General features: G+C 34.4%; 3 long non-coding RNA genes across 3 annotated transcripts; 1 reads left to right on the plus strand and 2 right to left on the minus strand.

Moving 5' to 3' along the window:
• Positions 1 to 563: 563 nt before the first annotated feature.
• On the minus strand, positions 564 to 5,697 carry LOC148620539 (uncharacterized). Its single transcript, XR_015921870.1, has 2 exons — positions 4,470 to 5,697; positions 564 to 4,086 (listed from the first exon to the last, which is right to left on the minus strand). It is a non-coding gene; the product is annotated as an uncharacterized LOC148620539 (long non-coding RNA).
• Positions 5,698 to 8,741: 3,044 nt separating this feature from the next.
• Positions 8,742 to 19,684, minus strand: LOC148620540 (uncharacterized). Its single transcript, XR_015921871.1, has 2 exons — positions 19,297 to 19,684; positions 8,742 to 9,410 (listed from the first exon to the last, which is right to left on the minus strand). It is a non-coding gene; the product is annotated as an uncharacterized LOC148620540 (long non-coding RNA).
• On the plus strand, positions 13,221 to 17,765 carry LOC148620541 (uncharacterized). The gene is made up of 2 exons (XR_015921874.1): positions 13,221 to 13,505; positions 14,252 to 17,765. It is a non-coding gene; the product is annotated as an uncharacterized LOC148620541 (long non-coding RNA).
• Positions 19,685 to 27,431: the final 7,747 nt, after the last annotated feature.

A 27,431-nucleotide genomic window follows, 5' to 3' on the forward strand; every position in this document is an offset into this window, starting at 1 on the left:
CTGTCCATGGCAATGTAGTACAATCAGTTTTTAATTGATTTCAAATGATAAATAAAAGAGACCATCAAGTTATTGGTAATTATATTCGAATCAATTAAAAGGTTTTATTTTCAAACAATTTTAAGGTTCTTACAAACTCAAGACCTAGAACACATACACTTGCACATAAAATTCTAGTTATTTTCATTTTTGATATGAATAATAAAAGGGGATTTTCTCAAACTTTTGTATTTTTTTATACATAATTCTATATATTATTTTTTATCGTATTCCTTCTTTTTCATATGGAATAGATGGACACATTTATTGATATGTGTTATATTTTCCAAATAAGTCAAATGCATACTTCATTTTGTATATATGATTTTAGTTACGTTATGTTCTTTGTAGTATGTGTCTGTTTACTATGTCTGGTCTTTGTCCCTGGATTGCATTCTTTAGATTACTGCTATAACCTTGTTCCCTTCATTAATCTTTCAAAGTGAAGGATCTATAAACTTCTCTCTTGGCATCGTGTTGAGGTCCTTCTAAATTTTGGTTGATAATTATTTTACATAAAAAAATAATATTTTGATTGCTTTATTTTATCCCACCATTCATACCATATTTTGGTAATTTGAACCATAAACAATTATTGATAACATTTTCGAACGCCTTCCTTAAATCAATAAAACAGGCGAAAGTAGAAAGACGTGACAGTTACATGTAGCGATCATTCAATATTGTGTATAAACTATAGATATGATCCAAACAGCTTCTTTTACTACGAAATCCACATTGTTCATCAACCAATGACTCCGAATCTTTTATCCAATACACAAATCTATGATTTAAGATATCACAATACGTTTTCCATGACACTGATAATAAAATTATACCGCGGTAAGTAAGCGATAACCGAATATCAGTACTATTTGGTTTAACAATATGATTAATAATTCCTTGTTTCCATTGAAGAGGCGACACACTATTATCAAAACAAAATGTTTATATTTTATGTAACATATCAACACTGGTAATTTTCATCAGGACTTCTGACGGAATACTGTCAATACCAGCGGCTTAACGCAAAGTCAAATGTTTCACGGCTTCTTCAACTTTATAGCGTGAAATAGGTTCATTCAGACATGCAAAATCCTATACTGTGTCCTCATTTGCAGAATCCTGTATACTTTGTATCTTGATGATTTCCAAATTACAGTCGTCATACAGTGAATCGTCGGATACGTCATTCAACAATTTATGATAGTCTGATTCCCATCGTTTTAATGCACTATCGCGGTCTGTTATAATTTCACCGTTCTCATCTATTACTTCTAATAGTATTGTATATTTTCTGTCATAAGAAATTCAAATTTTACCAATATGTCTCCTAAAGTCTCTAGAATTAGGTTTTTCCAGTCCATCAAATAAAATATCCTGGAAATTAATTTGATACTATCGTTTAAATTTTCGTAAATGTTTATCAAAATCATCACGCGCAAGGTAGTATTCTTGTTTCAGTTACGCTTAATGTTTGTGTGCTGAGTACATTTAAACAACAGTTTTTTTCTTTACTATTGGCAGCATTCCATTTATCTTGTAACATGTCATTCCAAGGCTTATTCATAAATTTGGTTTTACTGTTCATGGTATGAGAAGTGTTTGAACTTTTCACTGTTCCACCTAAATCCATTTCATTCATTAGAAAGTTAACAAATGTATCATACGCTTTATTTACACTTTTGTTTATTAAGAGTGCATTTTCAATGCGATGTATAGTATCTTGAAGTCTCTTAATGTGAGAATTCAAAACCTCTGCTGATAACTTTGAAGTATCAACTCAAACACGTCCATCATTTTCAATGACAGCCGCTTCATCGGGAAGAATAATTTTTATCCAAGTAGAGAATGGTCTGGACGCTTGCCAGGCACACACATGCTATGTTTCTCAATCCAATATGACATTGTATTTATTTTAAATTCCAATACTATTGGCAAACTTTCGTACGGAACTAAAACGTAGTCAACGACTGATTTTCTTTTCTTTGACACACATGTGAAATTATTCTGGATCCCAAGGCGACCATTTAAGACACAAAAATTTACGTCTACTAAAAAGTCTAAGAATAAATCTCCTAAATGATTGTCAGTTGTATCGAGAGAGGTACAACTTAGAGCAATATCAACATCTTCAGGATGCCGTGGAGGACTACGCAAGAAAATGGATAAAACGAGAAGAAGAAGAAGACATTGATTCTGTCAAAGTGGTTAAAGGCCGTGAGATCTTTAATTTTAAAACGGGTGAAAGTTTTAAGTAGGTCAATGAGTGCCAATGCTACATTAGTTTTCAAGGACCCTGTTGTAGCAAAAACATTGTCTACAATACATGACAAATATGTTGTCGTACTTTCCCATTTATTTGGATTCGCGCCTTTACAACTTTCATGTTGGACAGTTTCGATTTACGCGTACAATTGTTTAACACCATAGACTTTTGCTTCCAGCGTGGACATTTGGTCTTTAAAATCATTTTATTGTGAGTTAAACTCCCGTTTCATTTGATCGACTTCATGTTTCACTTTTCGCTCTATGAGCACTTCTGCTAATACTTTTGACATGTTAATTTCCAATGTATTTATACGTTCTGTTTAGGAAATACGCATATTGTTTATACATGTACCATTTGTTTGACCAAGAACGATCACTTTGAGCTCACTCATCTCTGTTTTGAATCACAGAGTTCAGAAAGCTATTTGATCTATTGTCATTAGGTTTGAGTTTTGTGGGTGTATCTGCATCTGTATCAGATTCTAATAATCTTTTCTGGCTTACAGTACCATTAATGTTCGTACTTATAGTTTTGTTTATATTGGTCTTATCATGCACTATAGCTTTATTCACAACCTGGTTACTATGTATTAGAATAGATTCCACATAGGATCCAGCAGTTCTTGAATGCAGTGGATCGGACTCGATAATGTCAAATCCATCCATTTCTGAGCAATTATGCAATACAAATTATTATATTTATCAAGAAATGATGTATCAACGTTAATACCACAAAAATATCTAGTTCAGCGTATTACATATCCAATTTTATCAAAAGGAATTTTCCTAAAAAAATCAGTACGTCTTCCCGATAAGTCAGTCATGCTAACTTTTCCATGCATTTCAGCTAAGGATGTTGAAGTCTAAGAGAGTGTGACAGAGTGACGTTCCGACTGATAATATATAAATTTAGCACTCAATTGCTAGCCTTTGCAGAAAAAAAGTTTATTCAGTATCGAGGGGCTGGACAGGGGGATATTTAATCCACACTTCCCTTCCCCAGACCACCGCTTCCCGATCCCGAAATATCTTAGGCTAAAATGTCCTACTCCAATGAGCATCCACTGGTCAAAAATGTCCTGCATTCTATGTAATTAAATAGCTTCCGGATTTTATACAGCGCTTTACTTTCCTCTGAAGCAGGTCTCGGTAGATTAGTAAGATATAGCTTCTGTTAAAAACAATATAAAAAGGCGAGTACACTCCGTAAATGTTTCTCCATATACACGTACTTTCCCTGACATTTTGGGCTGTATTATACGAGGTAAATCTAGGCTATTAATCAGGTCTTCAAAACATTTGTTTCTATGTATTAAGGAATAATTTGCAATAAGATTTCTTCGAACAATCTGTAGGATATTGCAAATAATCATGCAATGGTCTTAATTCTCAAATTTTGTCACTTCAGATAACATCTACATTTATACTACACTAATAGACCCTCAAAGGCAATTATGAAATGATGTACAGGTACATGTTGATCAATTCAAAATGTCTCAAACGACGTCCGTAGAAACACATTATCCTTTATATCATGCTCCAAAATAATTTGTATTTTTAAAGCAGATTGATGTCGAAAACAAGAGATAATCTAAGACAGTCTGGACTTTGTATTATATTGTTATTTAGTACACTCGCGCCTACATGTTTTCGTACTCCTACAATGCATGTTACCAAGTCATAAAAAGCTTGCGATGCAACGGATGAGGTCCGTCCATCATAGACCAAGTCTAAAATCATGTAAGTCAAAACCAGACCATACAAATCTATGAACTCCTACAAAAGAAAAAACAAACAAACGAACGTGACAACAGGGGCTAATACACTAAAGTATTATTATACAGATAGCAGTGATTTACGAACTCTATATATCTATATAATAAATAGAATATTCGATTGGTAACATATAGGCGTTCTCCGGGATTCGAGGTCATATTTTGTTTATTCACTTTTCCAATTGATTAACCTATTATTATTGCGTCTAGATCATGATAAATACGACGTTTAGTATTTTGCTCTATATGATATAGAACACTTTAAAAAAACGTACCGATCATGTATATCCCACAAATTACACGTCTGATAAAATTAATTGGTTTTAAGTGCTGGATTACAAAGTTTAAATGTCAGGAAACAGTAAGACTAACAATAAATCTTACCTTTTATTTTCAATTAAACCAATAGATGAAAACAAGTAATAAACAACAAAACAGCGACAAAAAATTCCATCTAAACAAATCCCTTAAAACCACACCTTATTTTGATTTTAGACATATACTTTTTATACAGTGATTGAACGCATCAAATAATTTCAATAAACATGTACATTACAGTGTACCAGCTAAAAAGTAGATACAGAGAAACTGTAACATGGAGAAAAAAGCTCAGTAGGTAATTTGTGGATTAAATCAAGGGACAGCACAATATATCCCGTGTGGTAATTTCATATAATCAGACTTAGACGCGTTCCTGTTTATGGCTAAAAAAGCAAACATAAGCTTTTGAAAAGTTGAAAATTTCTGAAATTTTCACAAAAATTTAAAAAAAAAGTGCTCGAACTGAAACTTGAAAAATAATATAAGCCAAATCATTTTATGACGAAATCTAACGCATGATGAATTTTAAAAATATATCGTACATTTGCAAGACTTAGATAAGGTAAATTGAACTCATCAAATTTAAAAGAAAGAGTAAGTTTTTAATTTCATTTTTTTTTCTCTATTTAACATTCTTATTTATTTGTTTTAGAATTTCAAAAAAAAAAAATAATAAATTCATGTTCCTTCTCATTTTGATGAAGATAAAAATCAAATATCAATACTTTTTTCTCTAACTCTTTTGATTTTACTTTCCATAAAGCAAATCAATGAAGCGTAAATTAAAGTTATTTTTGCGGTTAAAAACTACTTTAGTAGTTATATACATTGATTCGAGTTTTCGACATTACTTGATATTTGATTGCAAAATTACTCTAATTGCTTGAATATAAGTCTGTAAAGTTTGTAGATGTATACAACTGTTCTCGATGAAGTAATTTTAATATTGACCTACACTTAGAAATCGATGGTAAAGGAAAACAATTGACCAAACTTTACGACAAACGTGATGACTTTTCATTCCCAATTGTCAACTTTCCTTCCTTTCATCTGTGGCAACGTCCCTTCGGCACCTGCGTATGGAGTGTTCATATCACAACTCATACGTTTTGCCAGAGCTTGCCGAAACTACGCATTTTTTTGTATCGCACTAGAACTGTCTAATAGAATAGGCTTCTTGAACAGGGTTATGTTGTTACAAGATTGAAGTCATCACTACAGAAGTTTTATGGTCATCATCATGAACTCGTGGATCGTTATGGTGTATCCATAAGCACCATGACAACTGATTTGTTCAACGGGTCATAGCTTTCCTTTCCTCGTCTGTCTACTCCGGCTTTTTATAAGCAACTCGGCGGGTGTTTCTAGAAAAGAAGAGGACGCTTATCCTACCGGTCCACCTGGTCCATGCTCCCAGTTTTAAGTGAAATCCGAGTTGCTCATTTGCTTTTGTTATTTCGTATGTATGATTTTAGTTACTCTGAGTTCTTTGTTTTGTATGTCTGTTGTCCATGTCTGGTCTTTGTCCCTAGATCACATTCTTTTGATTACCGCTATAACCTTGGGTCTCTTGATTACGCTATCAAATGGTATTGACGAAATAATTCACTGAAAGCACATTTCATACACTGACTATAATAATATATACTTTACATAAGCCATAAAACTAACTGGTATTGATAAAATTAACCATGTCATACACAAGAATAATTGAATGCCTTTTAAGTATAGTTGGTAACAAGATGAAGTTACGCAAATATATATTGAGTTCAATGAACTATACACACAAAAAAAAAAGAAATACAGTAAATATCAGTAAACCTCATTTGGAAAGAAGAGAAATTGTAATCATTGCAAAACAAACAAACAAACAAAACAAAAACAAAAACAAAAACAAAAACAAACAAAAAACAAACAAAAAAACAAACAAAAAATACAAACAAAAAACAACAACCCTTATAAATCAGGTGCAAAAGGCATGTACTAATTCCAGCGCCCTATGCCACTTGGCCAGCTCGGCTATATAAAAATATAGCTTTCGCTGGCCGGATCATTCCTTCTCGTAAGATTAATCTAGAGGTGTTACTTAGTACTCGATGTATGGTAGTACATACGGGACAGTTCATGTAGATGTCATTATGTAGGAGAGAAGATCAAATTAATGATGCATGTCACAAAAAATCAATATTATACAACGTCTCAGAATGTGACAACTCTATTTGCTACACTGCTCCATCAGATCAAATTGATACAGGAAAAATATGTATAGATCGGGATGTGGTAATTGTCGATACCTTAAGATACAAAAGTGTATCTATAATTAAATGATACATGGAAGATAAGGTTAACTTATAGAAGGGTCTGAAAAATTCCCAACGATGTTAGAACTGTCAAATTTGGAAAGTACATTTTTGGTCGTTCCCTCTGCGGGACTCAAACTCGTACCGCTGTCACATTCTGAGACGTTGTAAATATATATATTTTTCCAAGGAATAAAAGAAGTCTCAAATAAATGCCCCCTTCTTATCTTAAACATGATATCAAAATTATCCAGAAAGTAAAATCGGATAATAGCAATACTAAGGGGTGTTTCATAGATTGTTACGACAGAAACTCCAAATAAACTACCGATTGTAGATTCTGAAATGCAACGTTCAAGAACTGTATACTATTTAAAAATTTAAAATTAAGAAAAAAAGAAAACGATACTTTATTACAGAATGTTATTGATCTAATGATCAACAGAAATGCAACATTAAACTGAGCAAATGTTGGACAGGTCTGTAAAGCATTTCGGCAGCGAGTTGAAATTATATAGAATATATTGGATTCACAAAGAAATGAAGAGATGAAATCACACAAGGGCATTTATGAATGAATATAAACACTTATTTAAAAAGCATAGAAAGGGTTACTTTAGCTGCTAACATATATCAATAACGAAACAAACTAAATATCAAAAAAAGGAGAAGCAACAAAAAGTACGACAAACATCCATCCGAAATTATAATGAAACTTAATCAAACAAAAGGAGTTCATATAAGATAATGAATGCAGATGATTTACAAAAGGTGTTAATTGCTTGCTCATATTTATTATCTGCAACACACAATGTTGTAGATTTATTTTTTTAATTTTATTTATTTGTAATTTTTTTAAGATGGGTTATAACCTTTCGTGTTTTCATTTCTTGCCATGAATATGAAAGAGTAAACATGAAACCAAGATTCAAGCGGAAATCAAAAGAAAGTAATCCAGGGACAAGACCAAACATGGGAAACAGACATACACACCAAAGAACAATAAGTAACTAAAATAATACATACAAAGTATCAAATGCAAATGGGCAACTCGGACTCCACTAAAAACTGGGAGCATGGACCAGGTACACCGATAGGGTAGTTACCTTTTGTGGCTTGCTTGTTATTCATTATTATTTTGTGTTATTTCGATATCATTTGCTAATTGTGGTCAACTTTGGTATATATTATTATATAAATCTCATACCCTCTTCAAGGTTTTTTTTGTCATTTCAATTCATTTTTATGGTTGAATCCATTACTTCTTTAATGATATTTTATTCAGTATGGTTTAATATGAACCAAAAATACTGTCATCTCCTGTCCAAGGTCGTGATAAGTGTTAATAAAATTGTATTCGGTTGTCTTAGCCTGCCCTAAATTGTTACAAATCAAATAAGCTTTATTTTAAGTGGACAAGTTCATTACAAGAATACAAAATAAGCTCTAGAGAACTTTTATAACCGATATAAGGTACATAAATAGCTATACAGTGCATGCCTACATGTAATATACATTCACAAAGCAATAAGACAAACAGTTATAATAAGACAGACACATGCAGAGTAACCACATAGATAGCAATTTTTAAAAGAGCAAATCAATTAATGGAACGAAAAGCAAAACAGACAGTCAACAAAACAAAATAAAATCAACTAACATATGGTTTCGAGGTCGCTGCTACACGCATGGATTAACAGTCGCTACAAGCAACACAAGAACATTTTTCCCTCCCAGCTTGAAATCATGGCATTGAACTGATTGAAGTTAGTTTGAGCACTGCCTGAAAGTTTTCGTTCAGAGGAAGCACAATAGGTACTTTATGTTGCCACCAATTATAATACATTTAGGAATACGACAACCTGACACCATGATTAAATCACCACATAACTCTTTCAATCTCAAAGCATCACCATTCTCCAGTTGATCATCCCAGACCAATATTTGATTCCATAACATCTTGATGAATAACTTAGCCTTCAAACTCACAGGTGTGAAAAATCCAAGTGGATCAAAAATGAAAGATGGAAGATAATCTCTGAAGTACCTCTCTTGTAGTAATTGGAACCATCTTGTTTTCTCTGTTAATTTTACTCACTGTTAAATAATCATCAGTTATTGTCCATGTCAAGCCTAAAATGTTCATTTTATCTCCCTTCACTTTATCGTCCTTTGGAATGCAATCCATGAATGCATGTGAGTTTGAGGCCCATTCTCGCAGGTTCATTGACATAAAACTGAATATTTGTTTGGCAGTCTTTTGATTTCTGGTCTATCTTTGGTATATATTATTATAAAATCTCATATCCTCTTCAAGGTTTTTTTGTCATATCAATTCATTTTAATGGTTGAATCCATTAGTTCTTTAATGCTATTTATTTCAGTATGGTTTTAACATGAAGCAAAAATACTGTCTGTCAAAGGAACAGTGATTGTAGACTTGTTGTCTACTGTAAGTTTCTGATAAATGACTGTGGAAAAACGATGAAATGCTATCATGAATTAAGGCAGGTGTTGACAAGAGTTCACAGAAACTTCTCTTCACCGAACATGTCCTGTCATCGCCTGTCCTGTCCTGTCCTGTCCAAGATCGTGATAGGTGTTAATAGAATTGTGTCCGGTTGTTTTCTGGTCTACCTTTGGTCCCCAGATGGAAACCTTACCACGCTCACATCTAGTGTGGATAGTGCCCCGACAATTCCAACTAAGAATAATCAAACCATGTTCCATCACTTTAAATGATATATTTGTCTACAACGATGAGAATTTGTAAATTAAGTTGTAAATTAACAAACTTAATATATGGATTAGAATGCAACTTATGCGGTCTTATATATGTCGTGGAACACAAGAACAATTAAACAAAAGAATGTGCGGTCATCGTTCGGGAATAAATACCATCAAATTCCCTGCAGTTTATCAACATTTTAATCAACAAGATCATTCAATCATCTCTATGAAAGTTCGTATTTTAGAACAAAAATTACCATCCTACGAACAGTCCCGTTCTAAGTTAAAACTATTGTGGGGAAAGATAGGAGTACTGGATACGCAGACTAGGTACTGCAATACCTTAAGGATGCAATGACAACATCAAAAGTATAGGAAACCTTTCAAGTCAGTATAACATTAGCATAAATGTGATGAATTTATTTGACAAAGCTCCAAGACGGGGAAGAAGTCACGGCCATCGCCACTATACGTCACCTTAGTTACATGATTTTTCAATAGATACTCTCCTTCCTCTCATACAAAAATCTCTTGGACTTCATCACATTAGAACCAAACTCTATTCTATATCTCTCAATCTACTACATTCCCTTTACAAAACAAGTCTTGAAACTCCTGTTCCTGACCCTACCTCATCATTATGGAGACTTGTTGCCATCATTTTAGATATTGGTTTCGACCGACTTTTCAAACCAGTTTGTGTGAAAAGTCAAGATGAAGAAGAAAGATCATTTCTACCAATACCGTTTGTCAACAAAGGTATATATATGCAATTAATTTGCCTAACATCCTCCATCACAAAAAGGTTACCAACAAATTTCCCTCATATTTCATAGACAAATCATACCAATTATTTCATATTCCTATACTTCACAGGGTTATGTTGCTGCATGATTGGAGTCATCGCTACGGAGGTTGTGTGTCCGTCTGCACCGTGGGGGCTGATTTGTTAAACGGGTCATGGTTTTCCTTTCCTCGTTTGTCTACCCCGGACTTGACTTTTTATGAGCAACTCGGCGGGTGTTTCTAGAAAAGCAGAGGACGCTTACCCTACAGATACACCTGCTCCCAGTTTTTAGTGAAGTCCGATTTGCTTATTTGCTTTTGTTACTTTGTGTGTATGATTTTGGTTGATTTATGTTCTTTTTTGTCTGTTTTCCATGTCTGGTCTTTGTCCCTGGATTATATTATATTGATTACCGCTATAACTTTGGTTCCTTTGATCACTCTAAAACAGATCGTGTAAAATATATATTACACCACCGTAGCAGCTGGTACTGCAATGGTCCTGAACAGGCATTCTAAACAAAACGGTGGGTTTAATATAGGTTTTACAGCGCTAAACATCGTCTTTCTTTACGGCGTGAATATACTAGTGGTGATTAAATAGCATATGGATGCTTTGGCGTCATAATCGGTAAATTAGCGGCCACATCAGTACAAAGAACAATTTACAAAAAAAAACAATCATTACTCATTATTTTAGCAGAAACTGAGTATTTTTCAATATGAATTGCATAAAATGCGGAAATATACATCATGTGCATCAGGGTGAGCTTTTCCAAATCTGCTAGCCACACCCGTCATGATGCAAATAAGTATAATCGGTAAAAGTCTAGCTACAATGATGCGGCTCCTCACAAGAATCACAAATGTATCTCGTCAAAAATATCCGTGCGATATCTTTTAATTCAACAAGGTTTCATGATTTAAATAAAGTAAGTAATGCGAAAATAGAAGATAGTATTCGAATTCGACAAATTAAGTTACTATTAAAAGACACCATAAAAATAGAGTTAAACCAATTCTATATCTGAAAATGTTGGGATTTGATCTTGAACTTGATTTAACATAGTAATAAATCATACGAAACAATTAACATCTCGCCAAAAAAATACTTGAAAGATATCAAAGTGAATGAAAATTATCTCTGTGTAATTTTAACACTACAGTAGTGTGATTATAATTGAAATTGTGCAGCTTATCTGGAATGTCCTGCTTCTTGCAAGTCAACCGCCCTGCTGACTTATGAAGCTTTGGCTTGGCGATTGAAAACTACAATAACAAATGAAGTTCGTCAGTAATTCTGTAAATAGATAATCTATAACAATTAACCAAGCCAAAGTTACGATGGTAAAACTTTCGGAGTAACGAATTGATTCCGTTCTTTTTTGTGAGAGGAAAAGTGGCATTTGGACAACAATTTCTTTCAAAAGGTGTGAGCTATGAGATGAAAATTCCTTAGGCTGTGGAAGCTTGAAAGTTATCGCATAGAAATTAATAGTTAATATTGGGGAAACAAGTCGTCATATTTGACGTAGAGTTCTATTTGTAAAGGAAATTGGGGTTAAACATACAGGCAAAGGCGATTACAGTGTAAAACATTTTGTAATATAATAAAGTTTATTGTCTTAATAATTTGCGATTCTGCATATAATTATACATTCAGATATATTTCGTAATAACCAACCCATTAGATGGATTTTCAAAAATAGTTTATCTTATAAAAGGGTTAAATGAGAGATTGTCAGAATCGCAATGATACCTTTTTGGTATAAATCGCAATTTTAAACCTCTTCTTTTCATTGAATGCGTTTTGCAACAAATTCAAGCTGTTTTAAGGAAACTCTCATTTCGCTGTCGAAAGAAAATATTTCCGGCTCAACAGCAAAATATTTGAAACCAAGACCTTTAGCTAAGCCAAGGTAGCAAGGCCGTTCGTTCTTTCCAGTTAGTTTCAATCGTTCAATAGGTAAAAATTCAACAACTGTTGTATTGATGGGAGCAAATATCAGATTAGACATACCTCCTCCATGTGGGCCAATAATAATACGTGCTGACGAAAAATGTTTCCGGTTAGGTTTCCAGTTGTTTGTTAAATTAACAATTTTAAGATTAGGCCAAAACTTTCTTAATAAAACCAATACGTTATGTTCATTTCTCACTGATCTTGGTTTTCCTTTTGTTCGAGGTAGGTATAATACATCATACCCTGCTTTATTATGTGAGCCGAGAGATTGTAAACAACCAGGTCGTACTATTCCCATTTTGTAAACAGAATCACCGAAAAAAAGACAAATAAATGCCCCTAAACTGTGCATTTGAGTTTAGATTCTTAAACCTTCTATTAGGGAGGCTGCACACAACTTGAATAAGTTCCCTTTGCAGTGTGTTGTACACTAATATGTTTATCCTTTTATTTATCTGTAGCCATTTGCAAACAAGACGTGCTTTTGGTAAAGTATCGAAAAATATATGCTGATAAAAGTTGTTCCATATTTGAATGAATGTAAAAACAAAATCGTCATGATAAATCTGTTTTATTTGATTCGTCTTTTTCACGTTAGTCCAGTACCATTTTCCAAAATGAAAGGTATGTAACCCATTGAACACAAGTCCACTTGGAAACAATATTGTTGCTTCACTTGCATAAACAACATTAAACGTTGAAGGTGTCAGCCATTCTAATGTATTATATCGAATTGTTTTATTGCCAAAATTTAGCATAAATTCTTTTGCTGTTTGGGAGTATCTGTGTTTATTAATGCTTCCATTGTCTTTGTAAATCATCATCGTACGTTTTTGTAAGACATCATTCATTGTTTTGTCATATGTACTAATTGTAAAACATAAGAAGCAGATACTACTTATAAAACAAAGTATTAATTTTAGTTTTTTATGACACAAAAATAGTTTGTGTGTAAACGACACGGACATTATTGTAAGTTTAATTGCCTTATTGCATCTATATTTTCATTAAAGTTAAATTTGCATGAATGATTTTGTTAACCAAACCATTACATACATGACATTGTATCCTACGCTCATACAAAGTATGTTCATTTTTTGTAAGTTAATTTAAATGCATAATCAAACAATTCCTTATCCAGCCAAATTTAAAACCTACTGCAAATGCTTTCAAAAGTTCGACTGCAAGCCAAGGGTCTTCCGGTTTTGGCTATTGTATGTCACGCGGGTACTATTAATATTCAATAGCATTTTTTAAAGTATAAAGATTAACTTACAATGTAGATTGTACCATGAGAAATTATTAGAATAAACTTTGGAGGTAAGCTATATTTAAACAATTTATAATGGTCTTCACACGCGAATTATCTTTAAAGGATCAATTCAAATTATGCCAAAACCTCATTAAAATCGTTCCTTATCATACCATTTTATTTTATGAGGGTGTCATTTACGTTCATTTATTTTATACAAAGCCATATATTATTGAAAATTTCCTTACACAGATTTATTCATAACATTCAAAATTTGAAGAATAGATATTGTTTCCTCTGATACATAATAATACTTATTATTGTAATTTATATATACACATCGGTGATTTAAAGTCTAGACTTTATCTGTAAATAAATCTTGGCTCGCACTTCGTAGCATGTCCATGTGGTGATGGGTAGATATTTGTTTTTTTAGAAGTGCTACATCTCAAGTTTGTCTACCCCGGACTTGACTTTTTATGAGCAACTCGGCGGATTTTTCTAGAAAAGCAGAGGACGCTTACCCTACCGGTGCACCTGGTCCATGCTCCCAGTTTTTAGTGGAGTTCAAGTTGCTCATTTGCTTTTGTTACTTTGTATTTATGATTTTAGTTACTGTATGTTCTTTGTTGCGTATGTCTGTATTCCATGTCGGGTCTTTGTCCCTGAATTACATTCTTTTAATTACCGCTATAACCTTGGTTCCCTTGATTACTCTTTCACACCACTGGGTCGATACCTCTGCTGGTGGATTTTGTCCCCGAGGGTATCATCAACCCAGTAATACATTTTTTTTAATTAATGGTTTTAACAGGAGGAATGAAAGAACAACTGACTCGGACGTCGCCCAGTATAAAAAAGTCCGAACCTGACAGCAGATCGGACACTCTGTTGTCTTATAAGTATGTGGTGACCCCAGATGGGAATTTTAGCACACTCACATCTGGTATGGAAATTGCCCCGACCAATTCAACTAAAAGTACCCAATCACACGTTCAGTCTGCAGACCATCTATTCCAGTACAAACAACCTGACTACTTCAAAATTATCAAATCATGTTCCATCACTTTAAATGATATATTTGACTACAACGATGACGAATCACATTGTGCCATATCAAAAATATGGTATTAAAAATTGCAAAACATGCAACATTCTTATAACAGACCCTTACGTCTTCAGTTTCTTTACAAACAAAGCCTTCCATAAAAGAAGTCAGGATGACTTAAGTTGCAAATCAACAAACTTAATATATGGATTAGAATGCAACGTATATGGTTTAGTATATGTCTGAGAAATGCAAGAACGATTAAACAAAAGAATGTGCGGTCATCGTCCGGGAATTAACACCACCAAATTCCCAAAAGTTTATCGGGAACACTTTAATCAACAAGATCATTCAATCCTCTCCATGAAAGTTCGTATTTTAGAAAAAAAATTACCATCCTACGAACAGTCCCGTTCTAAGTAAAAACTATCGTATGGGAAAAGAGGAGTGCTGGATATGCAGACTAGGTACTGCAATACCTTAAGAATGCAATAACAACATCAAAAGTATATGAAACCTTTCAAGCCAATATAACAGTAGCATAAATGTGATGAATTTAAATGACAAAACTCCAAGACGGGAAAGGAGTCATGGCCATCGCCACTATACGTTACATGATGTCTCCATAGATGGCCTCCTTCCTTTCATACAAAAACCTCTTGGACTTCATCACATTAGAACCAAACTTTATTCTATACCTCTCACTCTACTACACTCCCTTTACAAAACAAGTCTTAACACTCCTGTTTCTGACCCTACCTCATCATTATACAGACTTGTTCCCATCATTTTGAATATTCGTTTCCAAAGACTCTTTAAACCAGTTTGTGTGAAAAGTCAAAATGAAGAAAAACGATCACTTCCTCCACTACCGTTTGTCAACAAAGGTATAGATGCAATTAATTAATTAAACATCACAAAAACGTTACCAACAAATTCCCCCATATTTCAAAGACAAATCCACACCAATTATTTTATATTCCTATACTTCACCCATTGCATCCAAACTTTTCAATTATAAAAGGCTATTGCAGAACCTCGAGATGAAGAAAAACGATCACTTCTTCCACTACCGTTTGTCAACAAAGGTTATAGCGGTAATCAAAAGAATGCAATCCAGGGACAAAGATCAGGCATGGAAAACAGACATACACAACAAAGAACATAAAGTAACTAAAATCATACATACAAAGTAATAAAAGCAAATGAGCAACTCGGAATCCACTAAAAACTGCGAGCATGGCCCAGGTGCACCGGTAGTGTAAGAGTCCTCTGCTTTTCCAGAAACACCGGCCCAATTGTTCATAAACAATTAAGTCCGGGGTAGACAAACCAGGACAAGAAAAGTATGACCCGTTGAATAAATCAGTTTTCATGGTGAAAGATGGATACACCATAACGATCTAGGAGTTCATGATGACGACCATAAAACTTCCGTAGTGATGACTTCAATCTTGTAGCAACATAACCCTGTTCCAGAAGCCTATTTGTTACAGTTCTAGCGCGATACAAAAAGTCTGCGTAGTTTCGACAAGCTCTGGCAGAACGTATGAGTTGTTTTAATTGGGAAATGTAAATGGATCTTTCTGAAAGTTTCGGCATAGGCCCATCTCATCATGCTGAACAAGTTTTACACCCAGTCAGATTTAATCCAAACCTAGATGTTTTTGAGAAATTTACAAAATTCTGTAATTTGACCCCTATGGTATATCTTTAGCAACATTTGTCATGTTTTTCGCCCAATCTAAAGTCCCCACATACAGATTATCAAAGACATTGTAAGAAACAGCTACACTAAGTTTTATGACAATCAATGAAGAATTCAATAGAGAAGATTTCCAAATTTGGAAATGTACAATTGGGGACAAGATCCATTTCAAGAACCATAACTCAAACATCCGTCAACAGATTTTTCCAAAAATATCTCAGATGTCAACTAAACCAAACCTTTTTTTTTTGAGATATTGGCAAAATTCTGTAATTTGAACTAGTGGCATGTTTATTTACAAGTCAAAAATATCAATAGCAATTTTGCGCAGAAAGCTCTAAGGAAAAATCATGCCTACCTCCAGTCAATTTTGTTTTCGGAGAAAAAGATAATTTTCAAAATAAAATAACATTAAAATCTACAATTTGTCAACTCATTATACTTCTATTCCCCATACTCAGTTCAAATCCCGACACAAAAACATTGCACATCCTTGTTACGTATGTTTTTTTTTTCATTATTGGCTACCATATTGTTTTACGCCTAAACAACCAGGTCATTTTGTGCATGATATCTGAGAAATATTTATCTCAATAGCTCACATGGTCCCGTGGGTCTACTGAGCAAAAATCGGGAAAAAATATATAGGAATATCAAAACTGGAAGGATAATATACATACACAAAATAGAATACATAATAAAAATGTAAGAAAAAAATGAAAATAAGAAAACGCAAAACAAGACATGATGTACTTACAATATAAACCTCCACAAAAAAAGAAACAAAAACAAACAAACAAAAACAGGCCAGCACGTATGACTGAATCCGTAAGATTGTTTTGGGTTTCATGAAAGGTATTTCTTTAGAAATCGTACGACAAAAACTATCATAACCAAACGAGCAAAGGATATAGATTACTTCGATTGACCATTATAGACAGTACCTATATATCTAAAGTTGTCATTGAAAACTTTAAATCCAACTATTATGCTGCACCTGTGTTATAGGAAAGCTGCAGCCTGCCATGTGGTGTCAGGGTTTCCTCGTCGTTAATTGAAGACCAATGGATAGCCATGGGCTGCCATTTTTATCTCGGTGGGATTGTTGACTCTTTAATATATTCACCATATTTATTCTCGTTATGATTGTGCTGTCCATGTACTACATGTTATAGGTACAAATTATGTGTTTGTTATCATTGTAGCATTAGGACGACGAGAGACTTGCAATTGCAAAAATATCGCAATGGACAAATTATTTCTTAAACCCGGATGAGCATCTGCTAAGAAATAGAAGCGGAAGTTACAATATCTAGTTCATGTCGCCACTTTGCAATACGTCAAAAATTAAATTCACTACACAGCATTAAAATTGGTGTCACATACAGTTCTTTCATCATGTTTCTCTCCCAACAAAAAAATACTTACATGAACAAAATGTATAAAAAAGAGTATATTTCAAACGAATTAAAAGACCACTAGCATAACATATGCCGACAGGGGGAAGAGGGGGAGGGGGAATTAGCTTTAGTATACGGGATATTTATTTTTATGCGTCATTTTTCAAAAGAATTTATGCATAAAATTACGTCCGTTTTTTTTCTTGGTTTGTTTTGTTTGTTAAAGTTTAAAGTTCGAGCAGCAATATTTCAGCTATATTCAGGCGATGAACATGAAATGGATGATAAAATGAACATGAAATGATGATAAAATAAAAAATGGAATGGGACACAAGGACAATAGGGCCGACAAATTTTGATTGCCACTGGAAACAGGGAGAGGTGGGTAGGGTCAGGCATTTTAGCCTCCTGTGGTGGAGCCCTATGGTTCCTACGCCGGGGGAATACCACAGTAGGGTTTTTTAACGTGCGAGGAACGTAGCGTCTTTCCGAACACGTTGCACCACTATGGTTTGCGGTCAGGTTTTCCATAGTTTAGCCTGACAACCCCAGCAGGTATCTCATTCCACCACCCGGGGCACACATTCCAGTTGCTCTGTGGGTAGAGCGCCGTAGCCCCCGGCTAGGGTCCTGAGCACTATTTAGTCGCCTTTTACGACAAGCATAGCGCTACTGCAGGCCTATTCTTTTGACACCCGGGCTATAGTTACTCAGACTTCCGAGGAGCTATGGGAAATGTTGCGAATGGTAATCAAATGTTCCTCCAGGATACAAACAGTAATAAACAAAACACGCACAATCTAGGGATAAATGATAGTCAAAGGGAATAGACACACGAAAAAAATATCAAAAGAACCAAAATGAACACGCGAAAAAGAACGACACGGACTCCAATAAAACAGGAAACCTGGACTAGATGCACAAATAGTGAAACCCAGTCTGCTGTTTCTGGTAACATCTGCCGAGGTGCTAAAAATGTCGAATTATTGAGAATAGTTCCTCAAAGCAGTGGTTACTGATAATAGGTAGTTTTCTGTGTATAAATGATAAGGATTTTTAGGAAAACTGGAATAAACTCTATGGATGTTTATACAGAAATCCCAGTGAGTTATAAAGCATCCATTTGTGAAAGAATCAATAACATAAAACTTCTATTAACAGACAAACAACTTCGTCTTATTAAAGATGGGTTCTATAAAGTTGTTAACTTGCCCAACACAAAAGGAGCTGTTAAAACTGTGCAGAGGAGAACACCATCTTTAATCTGATAAGTATGAAGGTAAATATAATATCATTTCGACGCTTACCCTACATGATCCAGGCTCCCAGCATTTAGTTGCTCATTTACTTTTGTCACTTTGTATGTATTATTTTGGTTACTTTATGTTCTTTGATGTGCGTTTCTGTTTTCCGTTCCTGGTCTTTGTCTCTGCATTACATTCTTTTGATTTCTGCTAGAATCTTGGTTCCCTTAATTACTCTTTTCTATTTGCAGAAAAAACTTACAGATAACGTTTAAATTGAAAATTGTCTATTACCTAAGCCCGTCATTATTCCGATAACAATAATAAAATGCAACTTTTTACAAATGCGCGGAATACTTGTCATTACCACTACTCTCTAATGTAAGCTTTTCTACACTATATTTATTCTCTGATAAATTCCTACAATTACATGTATACATGTATACAAGACCAACTTACTTTGGTGGTTGAATTGTGGAAAGGAAAGTCACAGGTTTTCTGTCGCCGTACTTTAATGCCATCATTTGTCCACTCTGTCTGACACACGATTCTTTTTCCCGGATTAACCTTTATTGAGCAACATTATTTAGGCATTCCGTTTCTGTAACCCCTTGCCTGTAATCCCAGTCAAGTATGTGTCATTATTTTAAATAAATGCAGACTAGAGAAAGCATTTTCCACTACAATAAAGTTGTGTTTTTCAAAAACAAAAGGGGTTGCACATTCTGGAACGACCTCGTATTCCATTCCATTTACGGTTGTGATCATTTCTAACTTCTCTTCAATTCTGTCAGAATCTGTAAGGAAAACTGTTCTACGACAGCAGATAGAACAGAAATCCTAACAGGGTCTGACAGAGGCTGTTTTGGGTCAGATAACATTTTTCCTAGTTCCTGGCAGATCCTGATAAAAACTTCCCTGGATCGCGACAAAGAAAACACAATCACTCGGTGGTTCATTTTCGTCGTTCAAGACCCAGACACTCATCGACCATCGTTCAAAAATATCATCGTTTATTTTTTACATTCAGTTATAGACCTGTAATCAAATTTAATTTATTCATAAAAAAATAATCAAAAGTCTGTGATTCTGTTCTAAGTTTAAAAAACGGTAGCCGATAATTTTCAGTTGTAAGGTAATTCCCACAAACTTCAAGATTGAAAAAGTAATTTTTCAGTGAAAGTACATTTAAAAAGCATGAGGGTCTCACATCATTCTATGAAATGTTAAAATTGATAATTTCAGCATTAAATGGTAAACTGCTACCTTTATATTTTGCTCAAAATTCTTTAAAATTAAATTTTAAACAGTCTAAACTTACTGTATGAAATGTAAAAATTGTAAGTTCAAATGTCATACTGGTAACTGTGACAGATAATTTCAATCAAAATTCTTAAAATTGGCATATGTTCGCAACATTTATGAGTGCAAACACTTAATTTCCATAAGGGTCTGAATTCATTTACTAAAATGCTAAATTTTTCAATATAACTATCATGTGGGTGGCCGCAACATATAAATGTGAGTCAAAATTACTTAAAAAATTAATATTCTAGCAAGATGTATGAGTGCGAGCACTTTTATTTTCCATAAGGGTCTAAAAGTATTTACTAAAATACTACATTTTTCATTATAACTATCAAATGAGGGAGTGGGACACATAATTTTCAGTCACAATTCTTCAGAAATATCATATTCATGCAAAATGTATGAATGTGAACACTTAAGTTTCTGACAGTTTAGAACTGTTCTATGACAGCAACCCCTGACAGAATCGAAGAGAGGTTAGAAGTGATCGCAACTGTGCATACTTCATTCATTGGTGTTATATGTTTATTTCTAGAAAAGCAAACAAAGTTTGCTGTGTGAATAATTTGCGTCATATATATTGCACTTTCATAAAATTTCGGGAAGACGTGGTTGACTGTTTTATATGAATCAATGCATTAAAATGTCAAGAAAATAAATTTTGCGATGGTGACAGCCACAATTAACACTGAATGCACCATTTATATTGCGCGTCTATGAAACAGAATAATGGTGTACTTAATATAAATTGACCAAGCTCAAGCTAGCGAGCAATAAGCCAGAAAACAATAAGCCGGATCAAGCTGGCGAATATAAGGCAGCGCACAAAATGAAAGTGCGGAAAAACTCCAATATCTAAAAACCATAAAACATCACAAATCCACAACGGACTATGTCATTTTATTTCATATTATATATGCAGCAAGGGATAATTTCGTGATAAAAGTTTTGACAATATTGTGTTTCTGGATCTGACATCGATAACACTGTCAAGTTTAATTATACAACTCAATTCAGTTACACAAAGACGGAATAATGCTAAAAACAAATTCCCTTTCCATATAGACACAAACATGAATTAAATCACCTTTTCTTAAACACAAATTATGACCCAACTCTGATGGATTTCACTCCTCCTCGAGAAAGCATTTGTATAAACAGTGTATTCGTAACTAGAATGAGAAAATTAATTTGTTGGGGGACCCTGATTTTGGGGGAACGATCCACATACACATCTAGAAAGTTGATGGTAACCTAACCAATATTTTGAAAACTAAGTCGTTAATTGTCCGTAAAAGTTTAAGGTACGAAATATGACTACTTGAAAAGAGGTCCCTTGCATAATATTAACTGCCAAATTTGAAACCTGACTTTGTAAGAACAGTTCATATATAGAATGACAAATCATTTAGAGCCCTGGAAGTGGATATTAAAGTGCCGGACTATTTAAAGCAGAAATGGGCAGAGACGCCATCCATTTTTTCAAAATACAGACATTTCAAGGAACGTCATCGGCAACCACATGCGTCAATATGCTGTCGACCGAGATGTCATGGCACATCCGAGAAAATCGTTGATCGGTAGCATGTTTAGCGAAAAATTCATGATAATTACTCAGTTGTTAAGGTGATACATAGTCCAAGGACTAGTGTTACCAAAACACATTAAGTCCTGGAATACACACCGTTTAAATGTCTTTGTTCCTCTGGAGATGCAGTAAGCAAAACTAGACGAGAGGGGAACGCGGATCCCAGCAAAATAATCATTGCGGACACGAATAAACTTGACGGAAATTCATCCTACGACAAATCAGTGACAAGTAAAGAAAATCACACGGAAGTCATATTTTGTAAAACTTCCAGGGTGTACCAATGCCTCGTAGACCATTTTTTCTCAAATGTAATCAACTGAATGATAATACCTTTGAAATTTATATTTACCATTACAAATTGAATGTTTTGTGTACCAGTATGCTAAATTACGCATGTTGCAATATTATTATGATTTCATTGATGTATTTGTGGATCGTAGGGACTTTCAATACTGTTCCGTGGATTTGGATTCTGTGTACATGGCTCTTTCCGCAGAGTCTTTATAACAGGTGATACGTCCCCATTTAAAACAAAAGTTCGAGGGGGAAAAGCATCTCTGGTTTCCCCGATCTGACACTCCAAAACATGTCGCTTTCAGTAAAATGACCCCCGGTCTATTTTAAGAAGAATACAGGGGGAATTGTATCCCTTACGAAAATATTACTATTTCGGCCATTCTGATAAATTTAGCTGCAAAGGGGTCATTAAAAAATTGAATGACATTAATAAATCGACCTACATGGACGTCCTCTTATCGAAAAAGTCTGGACCGGGTGTCAATCGCGGATTCCGATCTGTTGACAACAAAATGTATACATATTTACAAAAAAGGGCCGGGTTTTCCTATTTTTACCCTAAACGAAAAGTTTTGTCCACGGAACCTCTATTTTTAGTGGATGTTTATAAATGGTTTATTTGAACTATTTCCTCAATACTTATTGAATGTCAGTTATTTGGAAATATCAATAATTTTAAAGTGGTCTTATTTGTTCACTCATTGCCTGTCTTCCTCAAAATTTTTGTCATTTTTTTATACTTATAGAAAGTTGTCCTCGGTAATTAAATGGGTAGCGTAGGTCTTCATAATAATAGTTTGAATAGTACTATTTTACTTGTCATTTTTCTGGTTTACTTCCTCAATAGTTTGTCCTTTTTACATACGCATTACTTATACAAAATGATCCTCGGTGGCCTTAATATTTGATAATAGTTAGAATATTTAATTATTTTCTTGTTGTCATTTATCGTCTTAATCGATGTACATTTTTGAGTGATTTTTACTCAAATTTTCGTCATAGATTCAATGATTTAAATGTTCCAGTGGTTTGATAATACTTCGGTGGTTCAATTGGTGGCGTCGGTCTTCATTATATTAGTTTGTATATTTTACTCTTTGTATTTGTTATTTTTCGGCTTACTTCCTCAAAAATTTATCTTTTTTACGTATTTATTACCTCTCCTCGGTGGTTTTACGGGTGACGTGAGTTAAAATTTTATAATAGTTTGAAAAGTTGTATATTTAATCATTTTTACTTGTTATTTCTGTAATTGTTTTTAATGATTTTGACTCCAATTGTCTCCAATTTAAATGACCCGTTTGCTCGATATTATTAAATTGTCCTCGGTGGTTTTTCTTCTCTAAATTAATAGTTAATTTTATACTAGCTCTATATTTTTGAGTGTGATTTTAAACAGTTTGTTAATACTAAGTGATGATGGAATTGATCAATGTTCCAAATATCTTACGATTTTATTGAATATGTTATATAAATTTATTCTATAAATGTACCACAATGAAATATATGTACTTGATAATCGTTCGCATATGACTTGTTTTGTATATAAATATGAATAAAATTGTATTTGACTTTATTCTTTTTTTGTGAAACGATGGAGATGGACCTATTGAAACCAAAGAGTTGTAAAAAATAGAACCACTAAACAAACACAATTGAGGTAAATACCAAAACAAGCCAAAAAAGGAGGATATTCTAATGGATATTATAATGGAAATACACCAAATAAAAACAAGAGACGCAATTATAGAGTAAGACACGCTAAACACTTATTACAATGGAGATAGACCTAATGAAAACAAAGAGACACATAAAAATAGAATCTGACCCACTACACAAACACTTAAAATACAATGGAGAAAAATACAAATGAACAGTTGGACCCTCTTAAAAAGGGTAACACTTAGAACAATAAATATAATACTAAATAAGCAAGCCAGTTGTAAAAATAATGGATATTCTAATGAAAATAGACCAAATGAGAACAAAGAGACGCACTAGCACTTAAACAGTGATACAGGCGTAAAAAAATAGCGATACAAACAAAGAAGATAGACCCAATAATAAACAAAGAGACACATTTATAAAAAAAAAAAAAACAAGCTACACAAACACTTAAAACAATTTGAGGTATGGCAATAGAGTATAGGTTAATGAGATAATTAAATTATAAATGTACACGATAAAAATAGAACAACAGAAAATCAATCTAAACATCACGTGATGAACAGGGTATAAAAATGAGCACATAATAAACACACTACAAAATGGACGTCAACACGTACGAAACGATAATGTCTACTTTTTTAACGATGGTATAATCAACCGGGAACAAGTGATAGTGTTTTTTTCTGCCTCGCAAAAATAGGCAGTGAACATTACCCCTAACACGCGGATAGAATACTGAACTTGTACCAAACCAATCTCCAAGATAAGGAGTTCGATTCTTTTAAACAAAGAGGACTCGTCGAAGCGCAACGCAAAAAAGTGACCAATGAAAACACTAGAAAGCAACTATAAAAAAAAACAATTGACGTCACGGTGCATATTTATACTACAAGTCAAATGGACCGCAGTCTAAGATCCTGTGTAAGCTCGTTAAACAGAAAGTATGATTTTCATTTTGATATCGTGAAAATGACTGGAGTCGTCGTTCTGCTGTAACTCACAAAATGTACCAGGACGAAGGAACCGCAATCACGAGAAAAGAATACGCCAAAAGATACATATTATTCGCCTTTGATTTGACACCGGACATGTCGTAAGTGGGAGCATTTCAGCTGATAAAACAAGGCAACCTGAGAATAGATTCATTTTTCGGAAGCCCTTCGATCCACCAGCAACGTCGTATTGTATGCCGAATTTGACGTCATCGAAATAGATAGAAACAGACAAGTGTTGTTTGACTACAGTGCATAATGAACACGACAGACATTGACGCCATATTGAAAAAGCACCCGGTCACCAGACACGTATTTAAAGGGGTGTATGCGCGGAACAGATTGTCAAGAGACTCTCTTTGCTTTAGTGGGAAACACGGATACTGATAATCTCCCTGCACACACTGGGTAGCCGTATACGTAGACGCCAATTCGAGAGGAGAATACTACAACCCAACGGGAGGACCACCCTTTTAACATGCCTACCTGAATTTTATTAACAAACATTGCAGTAGTTGGACGTACAACACAGTAATAGTACAAGAAGAAGATTCAATCGTGTGTGGACAACATTGTATATTTTACCTAATACACAGATATGCAGGACGACCCATGACGCACGTGACCAGGATCCTGGACGACCCCGAAGAAGCTACAGATAAAGTTGTCGATTTTGTCAATAAGTATCGAAAATGTATTATGGCGATGCTATTCATGAAGCCCGAGACGAAAATATAACATTTATTCATAACATTACAATAATCCGTCTGGATTACGTTCAAAACAACACGCGGCATCTTCTACTTTTTGATGCGCCATATAACACCGGAGTGCCTACTTTAAAACCGGAAATAGGTCTGGAATGACTTTTATCACGTCGGATGTATCATATTGATCGAATGTCAGACTGATTCCATGCTCACTTGGTTATCGTTGGGTGATATTCAGTAACGTCTGATATCAATATACTAACTATCGTCTCCGGTCGTGACGTAGACGTTTGGCCCTAAATGTTTGCTCATGTAACCAAATCAATTGTTCTTTATACGTTCCACTACACCGAAAATGTGTCTTAGTTCCTTTAAGGTCTGTTAATATACATCAAAAGCCTTTGGTACTCTTCTGGGCAGGAGTTCCAGGAAGGATCTCACCCTCGCCGCTCTGGTCGGTTGATCCACGATACATTCGTCCATTTCTTCGGATAAGATACAACTTTCTACGAGATACGGTGTGACATTTTTGGTATGTGTTGCTTTCACCAATTTCATATAGTTTTCCGTCAGGATGAGTTTGTTCTAGGAATTCATTCTACAAAGAAAACAAAAAAAAAAAAAAAACCGTCATAACTGAACCTTCCCCACAAGGGCCCCAGGTTACAAGTAAACTAGCATACTTCCAGGTTTGTGTTCAACACAAACACTACAATGAACCCAATTCCCGGAGGACACCAGGTGCCACGTAAGCAAAACTAACTTCGAGGTTAAGGTTGTTACATTTTCTCTTCTGGAAGTCCGTAAATGTCCGGAGTATTTATCCTTCCCCCGGCCACACGCGATTGGGTCTCACACGTTTGAATTTCATTGGTCACAATTAAAAAATTTAAATTTTAATTGTTGCCATTGACACATTTAAATCTATAGGACAACGCCAACGAAGGAGTGCTTTTTTGTAATTAACGATTCGAATCCATAGGACTACGCTAATGAGCAGGCAGGGCCATTTGAACTCGTCCGTATCGGACTTATACACTACAGAGTGGGGGTGGTAAAGGTCAGGGGTCAGAAGGGTCAAAAGGGTAAAAAAATACATACTGAGCATTGTCCAGACGGATCAATGGTCAGAATGGTCAATGGTCATTGTCTAGAATTGTCAGTGGTCACTTCCGGTCAAACCCAAGGGTCACTTCCGGTCCACGGCCAGTGGCTGTGACGTTTTGTACATGCGCATTGGGTGTAATAAATCCGAAAAATGATAAGCGAACCCAACATGTATACTACTGTAGAATTAGTAGTAGGAACACTTCTGACAGGTTCGATGAGTTCCTCCTCGGGGGAAAACACCGTACGTAAGATCTTTTACCTCGGAAAAGTAATAATTGAGTGTGCTCATTCGTAAAACTTCGTCCGTCATTTTGAGTATACTGTATCTATACACATTTTAAAAGTCATATGCACCTTAGAAATAATGCGAATGCATGTACTCTCATGATAAATTGTAAGCTTTTTAAAATTGTTATTCACGTGCTTCGTATAATATATGACTTATTGTAATGTTCTAATATTCACTAATTGTTTCCTGCCACATGTATGTAGGTACTGTGTTAGCCCCTCTATTTTAATTGAAAATATAAAAACGCCTGTCTGTGTTGTACGTTCCCTTGAAAGTCTGGTCCATATTAATAGAGAACAGATTGACTTTTGTAGTATAATCAAGTTAATATGCTGTTTTGAAGGTTTGTTGTCTCCTAATTATGTGATGTTTGAGCTAACTTAGAAGGATTTGATTTAAGTCTTTTCACAATCACTACTATAATTTAAGTTTCTTATTGACTCTGATTCCAACACAATAACATTTTTTAAAGTTCTTCGGAAGTAACGCTAAGTTTGTGGTACTCCTGGTCGGTCCCTTGGTTATGGTATCAGTTAATTCCTAACAACGTACATATAGGTGGGTATAATACATTTTCATTTACTTAAACTATACATTGGATAGTATAAATATACTTATTTTCAGTACGT

The sequence above is a fragment of the Perna viridis genome, chromosome 4 (genome assembly GCF_037379345.1).
Source record: "Perna viridis isolate PV_CMFRI_1.1 ecotype Kerala chromosome 4, ASM3737934v1, whole genome shotgun sequence".
NCBI classification, from domain to species: Eukaryota; Metazoa; Mollusca; class Bivalvia; order Mytilida; family Mytilidae; genus Perna; species Perna viridis.